We start from the raw sequence: 22326 nt of genomic DNA on the forward strand, positions 1-22326 counted from the left end.
ACCAGCTGGATAGAACACTTCACTGACCTTCTCAACAATGACTCTGTCCTTCACATGAGTGCACTGAACTCCATTCCACTGCAGCCTTTCTGGATAAGCCTTGTCACCACACCTGATCAACAAGAAGACCATATCCCAACTCTAAAATAACAAGGTCTTGAGAGCATATGGTAATCCCGCTGAAATCCTAAAACACAGTAGTGAAGATCTTCCGTCACCAATCCATTGCTTCATTGTCCACATCTGGGCAGAGAAGGATCTTCCAAGGTACATAAGAGATGATGTAATCATAACCATCTTCAAGAAAGGAGACAAGTCCAACTGATTGCCACAAGGAAAGTCATCGCCACCATCCTTCTCAACAACCTCTTTCTGGTGGCTGAAGAACTGTTCCTTAAGTCACAATGTGGATTCCATCCATCCAGTGGAAAGATCTTCACTGCTCAACAACTTCAAGCAAGGTCATGGAGTCATCGAGTTGTACAGCACAGAAACGGGCCTTTCAGCCCATCCTTCCCATGTTGACCCTTTTTGGCCAATAACACTAATTGCATTTGCCCACATTAGGTCTGTAGTTTTCTATGCCTCATCTATTCAAGCGCCTTTCAAAATGCCTCTTAGACATAGTGATTGAATCTGATTCCACCACCTCCTTTGGCAGCAACTTCCAGATAGCAACCGGGCTCTGTGTAGAAGTTAAGCACCTCACAAAGCAAGCAGAATCAACACTCAAAGTTCCATCTAAGTCTACATAAAAATTGATCCTACATTTTTGAGTCCCTTTTTCCTCGGTGAAATAGATCACACACTTACAGGAAGCCCTTCAGATACGCCAGTTTGATACATCAAGAGTGAGTTGAAATATGTTTTCCATCTCATTACCTTTTATAATCGATTCAACTGTCCATAAGTATAAGAATCTTTGCAATTCTTTCACATTTGTTCTTCCACAGTGCAGTTTCTTTTAAATTTTCAAATATCAGAAGACCATACGTGTTGTTCCTACAGTCCTAAAAGAGAAAGAATACTGTGTGTAAATGTAAGCAGCTTGTCTGCTTTAAGTCGCATTGGAGAATGCTCTTGGTATTTTACATTCCAATATTAATCTCTTACGCCCCATGCTGGATTACTGTGGAACAGAGCCTCAGCCTTTAGTAATAAAGTCAGCAGATATGAAGTAATGTTGTCTGGTTAATCACAATAAGGTTAATTACTGTAAATTATTGCATTTTTACTCTTTTGAAAAAAACTTCCTAATATAACCCCATTAAATGTGGCTAGATATACCAATTCAATATTTAATTTATGCCAAAACAACTTTAAAACAATAAATATATCTGTTCAGTCAAATCAACATCCTTCCCTCTGACTCATCACTTCAGTAAATGACAAGAATGGTGCTGTCAGATATGGCCACCAATCAGGATATTTATCTGAGATGGAATCATTGCATTTACTTGTAAAACAGACATTTGAACTTCTCAATTGCTCCCCAGACACAGAAACCAAAAACTGGATCGTTGGTTAAAGAACAGACAAATGGCATGTTGGCTGATGGCATCCAGGAATGCTGACGTCCTGCGAAAAGCCACCTTGGTCCTTTTCTATGAATCTAAGACCTGGCGTGGCACCCCAGCACTCCAAGTTTCCTCTCTGGCACTGAGTTCGATGGAATGCGATACTCTGGAAGCCTCTTGCAGTAGAAGCCCTCAAAGTATGGGTATCTGTGTGGCATCCGGGTGGAAACCCTTCTGTGTCTCACTCACTTCAATCAACAAAAAACAGATAGACAATTGTCTAACCCCCCACTGCACACTGCAATCCACTTCACACAGGTTGGAAGCCCATTCACCAAAGTACATACTGCCACATACTGGAAAGTGGTGTCAATCAATTACTTTTATGTGAGTGTGCACGACACATCCTGGGTATTCTGACAGTGTGTAAAATACCTCTGTGTATACCTATCTGCCAGTAAGATTTGTTTCCTCTTCCAGTAGCTCTTCTGGGGTGCAGCCCCCCTGGGTTCACTAGAGGTTCAGGAAGGCACTGATATATGAGCTGATGGGTGAGCTTCTTCCATCTGTGAGGTGAGGACTGTTGGAAGTACCAAAGCTCTGGCAGACTCATCCAGTGAGAGTATGGATGAGGGTGAGAAGAAGAACAGTGGGTCCCTTCTACCCCATCCCTCGCATGGCCCTCTTGCACTTCCCTGCTGGCAATGAACTGCTGAGAGCTTTGCTACAAGTTAACAGGGTCCTGGATAGCAAGGCCTGTCATGTTATTCAAGATGTCATTTGCAGTGTGCAATCCATGGGTGAGAGTCTGCATGCACCAATGCCTTTGCTGGATTGGATGTTCTCTCCTGGCATGCACTCTTTCCATAGGCAGAGATGTCATCAGCAAAGCCTAAGGAATCACTTTAGGCAGACTCCCCCGTTCACATAATGGGACATAATGGGACATAACTGGGACATCTGACAGTGGCTCAATCTTTCCATGCCACCACACAAGAACACAAGAAAGCAAGAGAACACAAGAAAGCCACTCGGCCCCTCAAACCTGCCCCACCATTCAATATGATCATGGCTGGTCTACCCCAGGCCTCAACTCTTCTGTGTCAATTCCCCAGGATCCTCAATCTCCTGATCTTTCAAAAATGTATCCACTTCAAATATTTGTAATGATCTGGCCTCCACAACCCTTGGGGGCAGAGAATTCCAGAGATTCACCTCCCTCTGTGACAAGAAATTTCTATGTACCCCAGTTTCAAATAACTGGTCCCTAGTCTTTTAGTTATGTCCTCCCGATCGAGTCTCTCCCATTTGTGAAAACATCTCAACATCTACCCTGTCAAGCCCCAATAGGTTCTTACACATTTCAGCAAGGTCACCCCCTCATTCTTCTAAACTCCAAAGAATGCTGATGCAAGCTGTTTAGTCTCTCTTGCAGGACAACCTTCCCAACCCAGGTGAATCTCCATTTGACAACCCTTGAGGTAGACGGTCTGCATCATGATGGAGGGAGCTTAGAGGGCGCTGTGCCCTCTGACATGAACTTCCCCACTTTTCACCCTCTTCTCTCACTCCCTTGTAACTGCAGTTTTAGCTTCTCTGCTGGTGGCTGTGTGCATCAGATCTAGTGATGACCTGCCTCCTTGGTTGCACAACCAACGCTGTATGGCCAGGGCAGAAGCTCTGAACGGCAGTAGCACACAGATAGGATTATAGTCAGGAAGGTGTTCAAGCAAGAGGAGCAATGTTTACATCATCTGCAGCTTGTAAATCAGAAGAAATGGTGTCACAAGAGTTAAGTGGGATGTGAGACAGAGGACTACATGTGAGCATCTCATCTTCTTCAATAATCCTTACACTCCTATTGGCTACAGACTTGGTGGTTGTCACCCTAATAATGGTCAGCACTCTCTTCTCTTGAGTGAGAACATGTGCTTTCCCTCTGCGAGTTTGTTGTTGCATGTCACATCCTCCTTTAAACCAGAGGAATTGTCCCATTGTTGCAATGTGTCTGTTTGACGTGCCTGCTGTGTAGATGACTTCCTCAGTCTATCCACATAGAGAAACCCTCAAATCCTATGCACCCGATTCACTGGGACAACTAGAGCCCCACTGGGAAGTCAGGCTTCTTCAAAACTTTCACCGACCTTGCCAAATGTTTGCAAAGAACTTTAGTTGTATTTCAGGCAATGAACAAGATCCTTTTTTAAAAGGTACATGCACGGCTTCAATCAATAGTGGCAAACTTCTGTTATGACCAAACACTCATGAAATTGGACCCCATTGGAAGATAATTTAATAAGTAACACAGTTGGCACCAGCAGGAAGCAATAAATTTGATACAGAAGAGCAAGCAGAAGTTTGGCATGCCTCCTTCTTTGACTGAAGTTATTCACGTATTCTGATCTCGGTGCATGTTTTACGATGTGATTTCAACTCCACAGTCTACAAGTGTGTACAATATGTAACAGTCAAGAGTACTCTGTGAAATAAGCCTTTTGGCACCCCCAATGATCAGTGCCATTGGTTATGATCTCTGTAATATGGAACATGGAACAGTAAAGCATAGCAACAAGCCTTTCAGCATACAATGTCTGCACCAAACATGATGCCAAATTAAACAAAATCTCTTCTGTCTGTACACGATCCATATCCCTCCATTCCCTGCATATTCATGTGCCTATCTAAAAGCCCTTTAAATGTCGCTATCGTATCTGCTTCCACTGCCACCCCTGGCGGCCCATTCCAGACACCTACCACTTACTGTGAGATAAAATTTTCCCCACATAAATCCTTTAAATTTTCCCCCTCTTAAATGTATGTCCTCTAGTACTTGATATTTCTACCCTGGGAAAAAGATTCTGACTGTATACCCTATCTATGCGTCTCATAATTTTATATGCTTCTATCAGGCCGCCCCTCAGCCTCCAATGCCCCAGAGAAACAACCCAAGTTAGTACAATCTCTCCTTATAGCACCTGCCCTTTAATCTAGGCAGCATCCTGGTAAACCTCCTCTGTACCTTTCCAAAGCCTCCACATCCTTCCTATAATGGGGCGACCAGAAATACACACAATGCTCGAAGTGCAGCCTAACCAAAGTTTTATACAGCTGCAGCAGTTAACTCTCATCATGTTCAGCAGCTTTTCCTCCTGAATGTTTTCCCTCTGCCAGTTTCACACAGTATATGCTCCAAATTTTGAGTGTTGCACCCTGCAAGTTTCCTGTAAAATTGCTACCTCAGTAAGCATTTTTGATATACTGTATAAATAATATAATTTCCTACATAATATTCTATATATAAAGAGTCACCTGCAGCCTGCAGCACTGTGTGTCAAAAGGTGGCTCATGTGGAACTCACTGTTAACACCAGAAAACTAGGATACAGTCTATTTCCTTTTGGCAAACATCTAGCTGTGCTCTATGTTTTCATTAGCACTTTCCAACAGACATGCTAAGTAGCCTGAGGTTGTAGGCTCTTAGTTTGCTGGTGTGTGTTCATTGCACATTCAGCTCCTGCTGCTAGATTTGACAATTTTAACTTTAGCAGATAAAATGTATTTAAAGCAGAGAAAACAAATCTTTTCAGCAGTAATCTTCAATAATCCAGTTCCCAGTTCTTTTGCAAAATGTATTTGGGATCAGTTCGTAGGTTGTATAAATTCATCACAAAATTGAATCACAGAAAATATATTCTCTTTACACTTATTGTTCTTACTTCTACCCATGATAGGTGTTGAGTTCTCGTCCCTGGCTTCCCTCCAGCTTTTTTGCCTCAGGCTCCCATTTGTTACGTGTGATTGAGCAATGTATGGTTTTGCATTAAGGTTGAGCCCAATCAGGTCCACACTCAGTGTCTATAACTCTTTCCTACATGACTCCCTGTCATGGAGGACTATGATGAAGGGACACATTGCAGGTAACTGCTGTTTTAAAGCTAACATTAAATGGAACAATACAGATTAAACACAATAAAAATTCACAATTTCATGTAGAACTTACAGTGCTAGAATCATGCAAGAATCCTGTATTTTTTTTCCCTGGGAGGTTTTCGTTTTAATAAACTGCAACAATTTGGTCTTAAGATAAAAACCAAAAATGCTAAAAAATATTCAGCAAAACAGGCAGTATTTTTGGAAAGAGGAGCAGAATCAATGTTGCAGATCATCACAGTTCTTGTGAAACACCATTGACCAGAAGTGTCCACTCAGATATTGGATGACTCTCAGACAATAACTAGGATATTCTCCTTTTGCTTCAGACTTCAAGCATCTAGAGTATTTTTCTTTGGGTTCCAAATTAAACAAATTAGATTTGATAGTCTACTTGCTAAAAAATGAATTAACTGAAAAGGCAGGGTGCTCCAAAATGTTTTCATTCCAACCAAATTAGAGTTCCCTGGACAGTGAATTTTCTAATTTCAGTGGTCCTGTTAGAAAAAGGTTTTCAGAGAAAGAACATAAGATGCTAGAGGAAAGAAGGAGGATTGAAGGTTACATCTGCCACCTAAGCAGTGGTTGACTACAGCAATGCAAAAAGCAGAAGAATGGATGGGTAATTGGTCCAGGAAAAGCACATGTTGGAGGAACTTCAGGAGAACCTCACTGATAAAAACCCTGGGGAGAGTCTTTCAAGCCCAACTTTTCAAAATCAGATTTCTAAATCTGGCTACTCAGAAGGACAAAGATGTTCAGGAGGAGATCTCCAACCCTTCCATAGAGAAAGAAGAAATACGGAAAGGATGTCCAAATTATATTTCCAGCCAAAAATTACATTTTAAAGTGTAATGTCTGTGAGCTATGTAAAGAATCATAGCAAACAAACCATAAATTACAAAGTTTCACAAAAAAGCAATGATAAAAGGGAACATTTAATATTTTGGTGATGATGATTAAGAAATACATTCTAGGCAGGACATTAAGGGCACTCCTCAACTCTTTTTGCAATCCCATGGGATCTCTTCCATCCAATGATTAAGTACAGACAACTGAATAAGTATGCAGAAAGGTTTAGAATGTTATAGGCCAAAGCTGGCAAACGGGACTAGCTTGGATGGCATCTTGGTCGGTGTGGACCAGTTGGGCCGAAGGGCCTGTTTCTGTGCTGTATGATTGTATGACTCTATAACCTAATGACAGAATCTTCATCAATGTAAAACTCTGGCAAAACTCTGCTCAAGTGTATCATGTGCTCAATTTCTCAGGCACATCTTGAATAGAAGCCTGAAAATGAAAAACTGCTGATGCTGGAAAACTAAAACAGAAACAACAAAAAAGCTGAGGGTCTTTGAGCCGAATCATTAACTGTTTCTCTTTCCATAGGTGTTGCCTGACCTGCTGAGTGTTTCCAGCATTTTCTGCTTTTATTTCAGATTTCCAGCATCTGGTTTGTTGATTTTTAATTATTAATAATTTTAAGGCTTAACAAGTATTAAAGAATATAAAGATATAATTCATACCATTCATTTGCATTGCACATGACTTTCAAAAGTAACTATATTATTTTTTAAATTATTTATTCTAATATTTAATTTCCCCAGTAAAACTAACTGTTGGTCTCCTGATAGAAAGTCTAAAAGTACAATATTATTCTTAGCTTTGAAGCATGATTTCCAGAATAAGAATACAAATGTATAAACTTCCTCAATTTTTTTTTACTAAATTCCTCAATTGCTATATCTCTTCCTTTCTCAATCTGAACACAGTTTTTGATGAACTCTGTTAATACCTTCCTGCTATTATCATTACTTGTAGAGTTCAGCCTAAGCATCTCCCTGTTGCCAGTCACTTCAACTTCCCCTCTCACTCCATCACAGATACGTCAGTCCTCGGCCTCCCCCACTGCCAGGAGAAGTCCAAGAGCAAACTGGAGGAACAGCGCCTCATTTTCTGTTTTGGAACCTTGCAGCCTAACGGCATGAACATTGAATTCTCCCACTTCAGGTAATGCCCACACCACCCCCCCCCCCCCCCCCCCCCCACAATGTCTCATTTTTCTTCCCTTTCCTAGCCTATGTCTCTTTTTCCTACCCTTTTTACCTCCTTACCTTTGACCCAACCCCCAGTGGATCTGGTCTCCCCTCCTCCCCCACACCTGCCTATCACTATCTCTTACCTGCATCTACCTATCACCATCTTGTGCCTACCCTGCCTCCCCTCTTTTGTCCACCTATCTCTACTCTGCTTTTCCCTCCTATATATTAGGCTTCCCCTTTTCCTATCTTCAGTCCTGAAGAGGGGTCCTGACCCAAAACATTGGCTGCCTGCTCTTCTCCACAGATGCTGTGTGGCCTGCTGAATTCCTCCAGCATCATAGTGTTTTTCATCTAACATTTCCACATCTTGCTCTGTACAAAAATCTTCAAAACAATTACACACACATTAATAGTCAAACAGTAAATAGTCAAATAGCAACAAGTAATCTGATCAGTGGTTACCATTAACAAGAAAGCAAATTAGTACTTTTCAATGCTTGACATAATTCACAGTTTTGGTCACTATTATCTATAACTGAGTGTCAAATTTCTAGACTCAAATAAGATCATGAAAGCAAGCAGTTGTGACTTTTTTCAAACAACATCATTTTGAAGGTTTGCTTGATGCCCAAGCAAATTGATAATTTCTAAAAAAAAGTGTTCAATCTCTTCCCAGCATTTACATTGTTAACAGTTAATGAAGCAGCAAAATAACCCCTTGTGTCCGATTCTGATGAAACACAACATGGAGATACCACAGTCAATAGTATCAGGCTGAAGGCTTGGTATTTAGTCCTGGGAGTGTAGAAAACCCACTAACCAGGTACAGGGTGAGAAATGTTTAAACCAGAGAGTAACCCTCACTTTGCAAATAACACACTTGAACGTTCTCCATACAATCTTGCAAATGTTGATGTTGCGCAGAAGATCAAAACTTGGCTTAATTGGAGACTGGAGGCTTAACCACATTTGCTTCTCCACTCCATCTGCTTCCTATCCATTTTTTGTCAGGTCACTAGGTGTGGCTGCTGTTTGGGCGCTATATGTGTTATTTTACTGGGAATGTAAATCACAATGCACATGTGTACATTTATCGCATGATATGAGCTGTCTAGTTTATTAGAAAGAACAGTAGATTCTGTCATCCTTGAACATGCCAGAGACATGGAGAGTAGACAGATCCTGATATCAATTGGTGTGAAATACTGATTAGATGCCAGTGTTTTTAAACTGGACCGCAGCAATGAGCTAATACTTTGAAATCAACTTGTACAGGGGACTTATCAAGTCAAGTCAAGTTTATTGTCACGTGCACAAGTACAGTGAGGTACAGGTACAATGAAAGCCTTGCTTGCAGCAGATTCACAGGCACATAGGTACGGACAACACATAGAATATAAATTATACATAAATTATAGAGTATTATCAAGAAGAACTTCCCCTCCTACAGAAGGATAGCAAGAGGTAGTAGCACTGAAAGCAGTCCAAAGGGGATTCACCAGGGTAATTCCTGGGATGGGAGGGTTATCCTAGCATGGGAAGTTAGATAGTTAGGGTTTATATTCCTTGTATGAAAAGAATGAAGGGTGACCCTATTCAAATACATAAGATCCAAAGGAGGCTAGACAGGGTAGGTGCTGAGATGTTTTTACTATTGGGAGAGCCTCAAACAAGGGACATAGCTGCAAAATAAAGGGCCAGTTGTTTAAAACTGAGGTGCATAAAAACTTCCTTCAGATGGTAGTGAATCTCTGGAATTCTGTACCTCTGTGAGTTGTGGAGGCTAGACCATTAGATATATTTAAGGTGGAGATAGATAAATATTGGAAAGGTTGAGCAATAAAGGGCTATAGGAACTGCACAGAAGAGAAGTTAAGTTCTTTTAAAGTAGGGATGTGAATTTTGTCACTGAGTCAATTTTAATCCTCCAAGATTATTATGTTTACCCCATAGGCAGAGGATTTTGATCATCCATTGAATGGCAGGGCAGGCTTGAGAGACCAAGGGGACTACTACTGACTCTATTTTCTTGTGTTCTTAAAGGGATTTTTAATCAAATTTGATCAAGTGTTATCTAGAGACTCAGGAGACTGTGGATGCTGTCGATGGACAGTCGATGTCTCGGGTCGAGACCCTTCATCTAGACTGTTTCATCCAAGTGAAGGGTCTTAACCTGAAATGTCGATTGTCCATTTCCCTCCATAGATGCCACCTGACAGGCTGAGTTCCTCCAGCTCTTTCTGTGTTGCTCAAGCGTTATTTAGTTATGTTTCTATAAATTAAAGAAACTATTTTTGTCTGTGAGATCATTCAGCTAATCTGAATTAATATGGATACTCCTAAATTATACCATGCAGTCTCCTCACCAGTTCTCTTGCAGCTCATTCACTCATTTTTTTCCCACTTGCTGAAAACACATCAGCGTTTCCTCTTGTCAATCAATGCAAATTATTTTCTTTCTGGTCTATTTGTAATGAAACGATAAAGCCAGTTATGAAGATCTTAATTACTATTCAGAAAACAAATCTTCTTCCCAGAGGGTATAGTACATTTTTTAGGATTAAAATTGACTCAGTGTCAAAGCCTACATCCTTACTTTGAAAGGTTTAAAGTTCAAACTCTGATGTAGAGGGTACATTACTGATAGTGGTATTCCATTACAATATGAATGCTACATATTAGAGGCAATGGTTTGTAAATTCCATCATGTAGCTCAATGTGTGCTATGCAATGTGCGTTACATGTACCACGTGAATGAAGTTTTCTGTTTTTGTATGTACGTCATGCCGACATGGTAAAACTTTGAGACACAAGAGATTGCAGATGCTGGAATCTGGAGCAACACACAATCTGCTGGAGGAACTCAGTGAGTTGAGTCCTGATGCAGGGATTCGACCCAAAACATTGACATTTTCTTTCTCCCCACAGATGCTGTTTGACCTGCTGAGTTCCTCCAGCAGATTGTTTGTTGGTAGAACTTTGAACTTTGCAGAGAATACACAATTCCACCTGACACTTGTGCATGTGCAATACACTAGAACATAAACCTTACAGAAAAGTAACATGGAGAATTCTGGATGCCATGTTTTTCTGTTACTCTCAGTAACCCAGTTTCTCACAGAGCAATGGAATAGTTGAATGTTGAATCCCTCCGTGAAAAAGGCACATGCTTCAAAATTCTTCTCAACAGTGAAGAAAGCAGATTTATGATGGCTCCTTCTCAATACTAAAAATAATGGAAGAGAAACAAAAACTGGCAGGATGCTACCATCTAATCATTTGACTGTCTGAGCATTGTTCACAGGAAGAAGTTTGAAATGAGAACAGTTTTATCAGCTCCATTGTCACGTTACCTGCCCTGTTACTGCAAACATCAGTAACTCCTAAGGATTGTTGCCTTGATTGACTTAACAGTTGCACATTACACAGTCTGGCAATCTGGTATTCTGGCAAGAAATTCCTGATTTCTACAGACACGGGCTGCTCATTCAGGTGGACTTCGAAAACATGCTCATTGCTTCAGAGTGCAAGTAGTCAACAGTGCTGGAGACCAGACCGAGGACCACTCCTGAGGATTGCTGTTGGCGCCACTCTTTCCCAAATTAAGTCTGCTTCCGGAAACGTGAAAGTGCTGATGGCCATGCTTTTTGAACTTCACACCAAAGCTTCCCACACAATGGAGGCTTGTGTGTAAAAAATCTTTCAGTATGGAGCACGAATCCAGCACTGCTCGCTTCACCTATTTTAGTCACAGTTTTACTTTGTGGTCTCTGATTCATTGCTTTAATTGTTGCAACCTGAGTTTAGCACAGCTGCCAGCACTTAGTTGTATTAAATCAAACTGGGGTGCCAACACTTGTAGGTCATTCTGCACTAAGCCATGGTAATTCTGCAGGTCATAGAGTCCTAAAGAAATACAGCACAGAAACAGGCCCTTCAGCCCACTGAGTCTAGGCAGACCATCAGACATCCAATTACGCTGATCCTACACTAAGCCCATGTTTATTCCCATCAACACTCCTCAGACACTACCACTACACTACGTTGCTATTCATTCTCATGGTGAAAGGGCAGGAGAGGGAAAGAAGTGTGCCTTCCATCATACAGACAATGATCTAAACATCCCTATGGAGAATTCGATGGAGCCTCAGCATGTCCCTGTCTGAAATACTGCAGGCTGTCAGGGATTCCAGTTCCCAGAGAGAAGTTCAGTGAAGCTTTGCTAGAATCATTCAAGGACTAACAATGTAAAATTCTGAAGACCAGCTACATAAAGTTGGTTTTCCTTCATAGACTTAGAAAGATGGGGATGATTTTGAAATGATTAAGTGATTTAATAGGCCAGCTACAGAAAAAAAACTGTGGTCTCTGGAGAAGGTAACCAGATCAAGATGGCACAATGTTAAAACTCAGGTTAAGCATTTTGGGATTGAAATCACAAAGAGATTTTTCACTCAGAGGATAATGGAAATCTGGAACTTATTCACCTAAAATGTTATGGATGCCAGGTCAATTGAAATTTTCAAGTCAGGAATAGAAATATCTTTGTTAGGAAAGAGAATTAATTTAATTTATTAATTCATGTATTTAGCACAAAAGGCACAGCATATATATCCAAAGAAATAATGGGCTATTTTGCAAGGCAGAACACTTAACCTATTTAACTGTTGAGTCTTAAGGCTGTTGCTGCAGTCTGCATGCTTCAGTCTGAGACCTTGTTTCAAAACAGGCAGGATATATGACTCTCCCGTGCAACAAGATCACAGAATGAGCACACACAGTAAAATAGGGGACTGTGCATCCAAACTTGCAGATACAATACTCTGTTCCCCTTTTTTTTCGAAATGAGAAAGATACTTTGTCCAAACCCCTTTATAGTTCCAACAGTGAGATAGAAGTAACATATAAACACTTAATGAACAACAAGTGTAAATGTCACCCAGTAATCACTTTTCAGTATGATTATTATTCACCATAGTAGTCTTGGGTTTGACCCAAGTTTCTGTCTCTTTAGTTCTGAATTTGAATTCAAAGAAAAAATCTGTTTCTTTGTTCGATTTGCTTGGGTTTAGAACTTCACTTCCTGAAGTCTGCACTGGATCCAAATTGGACGGGGATAATAACGTCTAACTTACTGTGTAATGTACACATTATATGTATCACCGAGCATTCAGTTGAATGGGTTTCTGGATTATAAGTAGTTTGGTTCATACCTCCCAGTAGAGACTCCCTCAAGATTTCAATTAACAATATGTACAATAAAATAGCTCTGAATTAAATATACTAACTCTACTGTACCCCTTGTCGTCACTTTGTCCATTAGCCTTTGGTCTTGCTGGCTTTTGCTCACAGTTGCTTTGGAAATTCTGGGGTCAGCCAGTTAACCTGCAATAAGTTGTGGACTTCTACATAGATGCCATCAATGTTTGGGATGTATTGAGGGATTCAGAAGGTTGAATCTATCAGTTCTCTCCACTGATAGACACACTATAGGGTCCCACTGTGGAGCCCAGTCTTGCTGGGATAGGATTTATGATACTTTACAACTGGCAAAAACCTGCAACCATTGTACGAGCTATCAAACACTGTCAGGGGCATTTCAAGGACAAGGTCTCTTCACTAATACCAGCAGAGGACTTGTCACTTGATTCCAAGGTGCAAAGGTGCCATAGAGATAGGCCGATTGTCTTCTGGGTGAGCTCAGTGTGGGGCCAGGCACAGGGACCAGGAAATAAAGATCTAGCTCAATGTCTCATATGGACCTCAGCAAAGAAACATTGGGATAACTTTGTCATCCATTCCAGGATTAGATTCAGAATTTTGTCTCCAGAAATGACTGCCTAATGACTTTCTTACACTACTGCGTTTTCAAACTGCTGCTCTAAGTGAAGTAACAATGCACTTCATTCTAGTATTGTCCGCCTCTCTTCATTCTGTATCCTCACTTCCATTACGTCTCCATCTTCCCCTCTTAAATGTGAAAGTTTGGTGAGTTGAGAAATGAAATAGGGCTAAAGTTCCCATGAAAAGTGAATGTATAATGGGGGGCAGCAGCCCAGGTAGCTTGTTAAATGTGAAAAACAGTCATACCTTCTCTCTTCTACCCTCTTCCATCGGGCAGAAGATACAAAAGCTTGAAAACACGCACCACCAGGCTCATTTATTCATTTTAATTAAAATGCAACCTACGTTTATTCAAATTCAGGTAGTATATTTGTTCTGAATGGATTTTCAAAGTATTGCCAGTCTTTATGTTGTTAAATCCCGTTACTAAAACATCTTTGTATCAAAGTGGAAGGATGCCCATGGAAATGCTTCAATACACTTTATTATAAGAGCTATATTGATAAAATAGCAGCTTTGTGTACCATTATAAACACAAACTCATTCACAGTATTTGAATTTCCAGGGTAAAGGACCTAAGGACTCTGAGACTGGATGTCAACCACTTCTGTTGCTGTCATAGCCACTTTGAGACAATCAAAATTGGGAGTTTTAATGTTTGGGTGTGGTGGGGGAGAGGGGGAGGGACACATGGATGGCATATAACTCTGATAAACTGATAAACTCTGCATGGGAATTTGGTGGTGCTAGACTGGCAGGTTTTCCAGACTATTGGATATTATTCCTATTAATCACCTAACACGTTCTTTTTATATATAAGCTAAATGGTTTTGTGATAAATTCTCCAGTATGATAAAACTCAGTAATTTTCAAAGATAGGTAGCAGCCAGGGTCCTGGTGAGTCTTGTGGGAGAAGAGGACACATCACCTGATGCCGAACTATCAAGGTTTCCAAATGGTTGGATAGTGGATTATCAGAAACTTGCCTGTCGCAAGTTTATTGCCTGTGCAACTCATGAGCTTCTGCATTGTGCAAGTGCTGGCAGCCCATTTGTGCCCTGTGGCGAGGCGTATTATTTCGCTGTCTCACATGCACAGGGAAACAGAATTATGAGGCATTTCAGAATCTCAGGCCATGCTGCTACATGAAGAACCTTGTAATATGCATTAAAATGGTATCAATGAGCTAAACATAGCTCTCAAGAAATTAAATTCACAGAGTACTAGGGATGAGAGACAGCAACTCAGTCTGCTGGAGATCAGTGAAATATGGTTTAATATTCCAATGATTATTCATGCTCATTGTTGCAATGTCAACTCTATTCATTTGAACTCAGTGGGAATTCTTGTTGCGTGGATCCTATTCTTTGGTTGTAGGGTAATCAGTTTGACTAAAAGCTGTCAATTCTCACAATCATCATCCCACTCTACTTGCCGACCTACTTATCTCTGGCTCCCCAATGCTACAAATGTAAAATTATCCTTCTTTTGATCAAATCTATTATGGTCACATCCACTCCACTACAGTTTAGCAACACTATGACCACTTTGATCACTTTGCATTAAAATGGACTTTGTTTTTTTATGTTCTAATTGCATTTTTTCTTGTAAAAATTGTGTATAATTTATATTTAATTCATGTTTTTTCTTGTGAATGCTGTTTATATGATGTTATGTGCCTGTGATGCTGCTGCGAGTAAGTTTTTCCTTGCATCTGTGCATACATCACCTGTGCATTTGACAATAAACTTAACGTTAGCTTTGACCTTGACTCAATTTCTGACAAATTTTCCACTCTATATCACCGAAAAACTCCTCTAACGCTGGCGTTAGCTCATGCTGTCTACACCCACTGCCCTGGAATTCCCTCCTAAACTTCATCATCTTCCTTTGGAACTCTTCTTAAAACCCACCTCTGATGAAGCTTTTTGTCACTGCTCCCAAATCCACTGCTTCGACTCATCATCCATTGTAGTTGATAGCACTTCGACATTAAAGGTGCTGAATAAAGACAAGTTCTCCCTGTCAAAGGCAGACGGAATAAAAGACGTATAGAGACGTCGTGAAAATTAGTTAATAGCCAAGCTGAAATCAGAATGCAGAGGATTTTATTTCCCATTTAACTTAAGCATTAGGATGCATTGATGTTATGCAAAATGTATTGATTGTGAAGGGAAATTCTTTATTTCCCCAAACATTCAACATTAAAAAATACAATGTCAAGTGTCAATGAATGAGTATTGAGCTTCAGCAGACATGGATTAATGCATTCCACAATGCTGTCCCTCACTGTATCTTTCATCCTTCACTGAGTCAATAAAAGTACACATATCTCAGAGGAACATCAGAAGAAACTGAGAGATAGCTGCCAAGGCACTTTTCCATTCCCCTTCTTAATGCAGAAACAAACGTACCACAGGCTCATCATTTCCTTCCATCCAGTCCATCTCCATGATGCGTCGCTTCAGGGAGGCTAATAGTGTCATAAAGGATGCCTGCCACCCTGGCCATTCTCTTTTCCCTCTTCTACCTTCTGGGAGAAGATACAGAAGCTTGTTAGCCCATACATCCAGAGTCAAGAACAGCTTCTTCCTCACTGCTATCAGACTCCTGAACCAATCACCTCTCACGTCCCCTTCCCAGTGGTGCTGCCACATTCTCGGACTCTTAACCCGAAATCTCTTGGTTATTCCGTTATTGTCAGTTTAGCATTCCTTTTGCACTACCTCAGATTGCACTACAACCTATGACCATTCTGCTGTTTTGCTCTCATCACTATTTATTGTTGTATTTATTATTACCATGTATACAGTTTACTCTGTGAGCTTTATGCGAACCAGGAATTTCATTGCACTCTGGTGTATATGACAATAAACTAATCTGATCCAATTTAATGTTCCAACTTCGAAGGAAATAATGTAGAAGGATGTCTACAAAGTCCCTGGTGATAGGGAGATGCACATTTGTTTCAAATCACTTTCTAATGCTGATCCCACGAGCAAAAGTGTACATGCTGATTGGCAGCACTGCTCAGCACCCATAGCTCGATCAGACACTACTCATCGTCTACTCCCCAATGCATTGGTACATTGATGCTATAAAAAGAGAATGAGCATTATTTCAGTAATTGCTCATCACTCAAGATTAGCAGCCTTAGCTGTAAGTGACCCCGAAAGAAATATAGGTCCTTACCCTAGCTCTGAAGCACTGCTGAGTAATCAGGTCAAAGTCAATGGTGGCCAGTCATCTGGACATAGATAGATGAAGCCAAAGTCAATGCAGACTCCACATTCATCGACAGCAGCAATGCAAACTATTACTTGGATTACAACTGTTAATGATCTGATCAGGAAATCCTTTATCAGTCAGTTTCTCTGGAGACACGAGACTGCAGATGCTGGAATATGGAGCAACAAACATCTGCTGGAGGAACTCAACAGGCCAAGCATGACCTGATGCAGGGTTTTGCCCCAAAATGTTAATGGTTTCTTCCCCACCCCACCCCCAACCCACAGATGCTTCTCAGCCCACTGAGTTCCTCCAGTTTCTCTGGCTCTCTGCAGATCACATTCATTTTACAATATGCCTTAGTAGAATAATTATGATACCCTAAGCCCTATGCCAGATGGTCCACTGTAATAGCTTTCTCTCCAACATCGTCTTGTCTTCCAGCTCTGTTATGTAATTATGCAGATTGGCTCCAATATAAGTGACAAATCTGTATTAGCAAGCTTGTAGAGATGGTTGTTTTTCAAAGAACCCTGATGCACACAAGTACATTTTTTCTTGCTTTTTATTTGTCTGATACTGATTTCAGTAGCTCAGTACAGTTCTCAAAATTGATGCCAGTAATGCAAATGTGATTTTGGAAATGTAAAATGCTTTCCTGTATCCCAATACATCTGATCAGTGCATCAACTGTAGTCACAGCAAATGCTGAACAACTAAGTAACCAAATAGTTGACCATTATAATAAAAGCTGGGTGTTATTCAGGCAACTTTAAAAGAACTTCAGTGATACATCTTAGAGGCAATCACATTGTTCTGAAAATTGCAAGTTCAGGCACATCCATCAAGGGTGGTGTCTTCAAGACTATTTCATGGATGTATTTGATCAAAATACTAAAGAATCCTTAGTGAAACTAGTGATGGTTCCTGTTTGCTGAGGAACAGCCAAAACTATTGGTGCAACGGGTGAAGGACAGTGTGATCAAGTGCTCAATCAGAATGATGAAACCTCATAGATTAAGCTTTTGAGGGAATCAACAATAATCCACATTTCTGGGTTCACTTTGCAATAATACTCAACCCATGAGTAGAAGCTCTCTACTTGTCATGTCCAATGAAGTTCTTCTCCCTCCCCCACCTCCCACCCCCCCACCCCCGCATCTGGCAGTAGGTACAAAAGCCTAAAAGCATGTACCACCAGGCTCAAGGACAGCTTCTTTCCTGCTGTTATAAGACTATTGAATGGTTCCCTAGTACGATAAAATAGACTCTTGACCTCACAACCTACCTCGTTACGGCCTTGCACCTTATTGTCTACCTTCATTGCACTTTCTCTGTAACTGTAACACTTTATTCTGCATTCTGTTATTGTTTTCCCTTGCACTTCCTCAATGTACTGATGTGATGAAATGATCTGTATGGATGGCATGCAAAACAAAGTTTTTCGCTGTACCTCGGTACACTTGACAATAATAAACCAATTTCCCTATTTAGTTTGAACACTTTTCTGCAGAGAAGGATGCAATCTTCCAATAGCTGCTGCAAACAAGGTCCACTGAAGTTGAAGACAAGAGCAGCCATGCTACCTGAACTTTTGCCATAGCCCTGTGTCAAGCAAATAAATAGTTGGTGTTGCGTATGCCAACCTTTTTTCCCACATTGCTAAATATGGATACGTGGTCACAGAACCCTCACAGGAATGTGTTCAGGTTAATTTTTGGGCACTCAGATAAAATCTGACAACAGGTTCAGAGATGGCTCCCATCATCCTGCTGTGCAGGAGGATGATCTTCCTTCTCTTCCTCCTCCTCCTTCTGGGTGACCTTCGGCAAGGACTCAGCCCAACGAATAGTGAGCAGGCATTAATAGGAGGGGTGGAGCCAATTAGTGACCAAGATGATCATCTTTGCCTGGAGACTGAAAGCACATCCGGAAAGCTGAATGAGTATTTTGCCAAGGAAGAGGATGTTTTAAAACCCCGGAAGTAGACAAGGCAGTTGAAATAATGGATGGCGTGAAAACTGATGAAGAGCCTGGTTCTAGACAGACTTAGTATGTTAAAAACAAATAATTCACCCAGTCCAGATCAGGTGCAACTTAGGGTGCAGAAGGAGAAGAGGTAGAGATCGGAGAAGGGTTTAGTATTAACTTTTAATTTTCCCTAGGCAGAAGAAGTCCCTAAGTACTGGAAAATAGCAAATATGACACTTTATTCAGATGCAGGTGTAAGAACATGCCTGGCAACTCCACACTGACCCCGGGCAAGTAGAAAGATTTAAGATCAGGCTTGGGTTAATAAAGAAAAGTCGATACAGTTTCATTGACGACAAATTGTGTTTGACTAATGGAAATTCTGATGAGATACAAGAGAAGGTTGATTAAGGGAATGTAGTAGATATCATTCATGTGAATTTTCAGAAGTTATTGACAAAGCCCCACATAAAAGGTAGTTTAGAAAATTTGAGGCATGGTTCAAGGGGTCAATAGCTGGAGCTAACTGATGGGGGAAAGGCCAGAGTCATGATAAATGGGTGTTCTCCCCCACTGGAGAATGATGGATCATGGTGCTCCAGTGGTCAGTGCTGGAACAGTCATTTTCTTTGATATACATTGATGATTCAAATATGGGTGTGTGGAGTAAGTTTCAAAATTTGCAGCAGACACAAAATTTGGAAGCATGGTTAATAGTAAGAAGGACTGTTACAGCCTTCAAGACAAAATAAATGACTGTCTGGATGGGCAGACAATTGACAGATGAAGTTTAATGTAGAGAAGTGTGAATTGTTATGTTGCAAGAAAAAGAACAAGGATGGAAAACATAAGCTTTTATAAGTTACAATGTACACGTATCCCTAGGAAACAGCATTTATTAACCAACCTTAATTGCCCTTGAGAAGGCTGAGGTGAGCTACCTCCATTAACTGTTGCTCTCCTTCTGGCAAATATACTCCCTAGTGTTCTGGGGAGAAAGCTGTAGGATTTAAATCCAGCAACAATATATTTCCAAGTCAGACTAGTGTGCAACTTGGTGGGATACTGGGAACCTGTAGGTACTGGTGTTCCCATGTGCCTGCTGCCTTTGCCTTCCTTGGAAACAGAAGCCATGTGCTTGGGAGGTGACTTTGGATGGGCTTGGGGCAGTTAACAGTGCATTTTGCAGAAGGCATATGCAGCTGCTATGGTGTGCCAGTGATGGTGAATTGCAAATTAAATGTGCTGCTCCATCCTGGATAGAATTGACTTTCTTGAGAGTTGTTAGAGCTGCACTCACGCAGACAGGTGGAGAGTGTGAGATTAAAATGCTGGAAAAGGCAAGTGTGTTTTCATTATACCCTTTAGATCATACGTGTCAGAGACGGTTGGTAGGATGCCTAAACTGAGTTCCCATCTTTGTTTTAGTCAATTAATAATACCTGCAATCTTGATAATTTATTGTTTCAAGATTACTGTATGTAAAAGCTGACAAGCCATTTCAAAGTGAAAATTATTGCTGTCTGTAAACTACTTCCAATGGTGACACTTTTTCCATGCTCTGTGTATCCTTGGGCAGCCTACGGTCTTCAGCATACTAACTGAACCACCAAATATAGTGATCATTTGATGGGCAAAAAGGTCATAGAGTAATACAGCATGGAAACAGGCCCTTCAGCCCAACTGGTCCATGCCAACCACAGCTAGTCCCAGTAGTGAGACCACTCCTGGAGTATTGTGTACAGTTTTGGTCTCCAGGGTTAAGGAAGGATATCCTGGCTATAGAGGGCGTGCAGCGTAGGTTTACGAGGTTAATTCCGGGGATGTCGGGACTGTCTTATGCTGAGAGGTTGGAGAGACTGGGATTGTACACGCTGGAATTGAGAAAATTGAGAGGGGATCTGATTGAAACATACAGGATTATTAAGGGATTGGACAAGATAGAGACAGGAAATATGTTCCAGATGTTGAGGAAGACCAGGACCAGGGGGCATGATTTAAGAATAAGGGCTAGGCCATTTAGGACAGAGGTGAGGAAAAACTCCTTCTCCCAGAGGGTTGTGAATTTGTGGAATGCACTGCCTCAGAGGGCAGTGGAGGCCAATTCTCTGGGCACTTTCAAGAAGGAGCTAGATAGGTTTCTTATAGATAGCGGAATCAAGGGATATGGGGACAAGGCAGGAACAGGGTATTGATTGTTGAGGATCAGCCATGACCTCAAAATGGCGGTGCAGACTCGAAGGGCCGAATGGTCTACTTCTGCTCCTATTGTCTATTGTCTATTGGCCCACACTTGGCCCATAACCCTCCAAGCCACTCCCCTACATGTACCTATCCAAATGCCTCTTAAATGTTGCAATTGTACCCACCTCGACCACCTCCTTTAGCAGCTCATTCCAGGCACTCACCACCCTCTATGTAAAGAAGTTACCTCTCAGGTCTCTTTTAAATCTCTCCCCTCTTAAAAAAATTGAAGAATATAAGCACCTACTGAAACCAGTGCAGGAAATCTCTCCGTGCTATCTACAAGTGTAGGTGCTGGGGACAGTTGCAACATCATATACCTGCTACATGTTGGAGATGTTCCAAGGAGAAATTTTGTAACCCATAGCTGATATAATGTTAAAGGCCAAGCCAGCTATTTGTCCCCTTTCTCTTGGTCTGATTCCTTGATTTTAATTTAGTGTTCAGAGGGTCATTTGGGTTAATTGTCATTTAAAATACAAATTTACACTGCACCTTTTATCAGGTATGGAGGTGAGACTATGACATTGGCCCTACAACTCATGGAGCCCATCCCAGATGGTATCAGCACTCAAAGTTACTCCTGTTTTAGCTTTAAATCAACAGATGGAACTTAAATTATACCAAAGTTTACTAAGTAAAACTCCTTACAACAGTTTGACTGGAATGGTTGTTGCAATTTTCACAGCTTGGGCTTGGAAATAAAACAAAATGGAAAGATTAAAAACTTATTAAAGAAACATTACTCATTTGTATTTTAAATGGCAATTAACCCAATGAACCTTGTTCCATTTGAGGAGATAGAAATGAACTGGACATCTGGCTCTATTCACAAGACACAACAATATTTCGAAATGTGATGCTTCCTGAATTTGCGAAAACTTTCCACGGATACTATCGTTTTGAAAAGATTAAACAATGTTGTCTGTAGTGTTTATTTTTACCTACTATATTTGTCCTTCAATTGATAATGGAACTGTGTTGGTTGGAACTGATTGTCAGCAGTCACTGTATTCAGAACAATTCATGACTTGAATGTTAATTAAACATGTAAATTTGTCCTAATGTAATGTCAATAAAGTCAAATCAATGCATTTGTAGCAATTTCTTTGATGCATTTATTAGATTTGTCTCTGTGCACCTTAATACTGGGTTATCTGTTGATAATTCAGTCAAACCAAGAAGGATCTAAGTTTTGAACCTGACTAAATGGAAATTACTTGCAAATAGTGATCAAAATTAACTGGAGCCTGCTATCCTCTGATGGCAATTGGCAGATCACCACATTGAATGTTGTAGCTTCATGGCGACTGACAATGAACATATCTGGTCACTGATGACTGCTGTACAAGTTCAAAATTCCCGCTGGGTATTATTTCCCATGAAATCATGGACCTGTTCAAAATCAGTACCTTCTTATGACTTTGTCAATTAGGTTTCAGATTAATGTGTAGGCAGAGCTGTTTGGTCAGAGCTATGAGATGGAATGATGAAGTGTGTCCTAGACATAAGATCACTAAACAGCAGGAGTAGCAGCTGGCCTCTTCTGTT

The sequence above is a fragment of the Pristis pectinata genome, chromosome 7 (genome assembly GCF_009764475.1).
Source record: "Pristis pectinata isolate sPriPec2 chromosome 7, sPriPec2.1.pri, whole genome shotgun sequence".
Lineage (NCBI taxonomy): Eukaryota > Metazoa > Chordata > Chondrichthyes > Rhinopristiformes > Pristidae > Pristis > Pristis pectinata.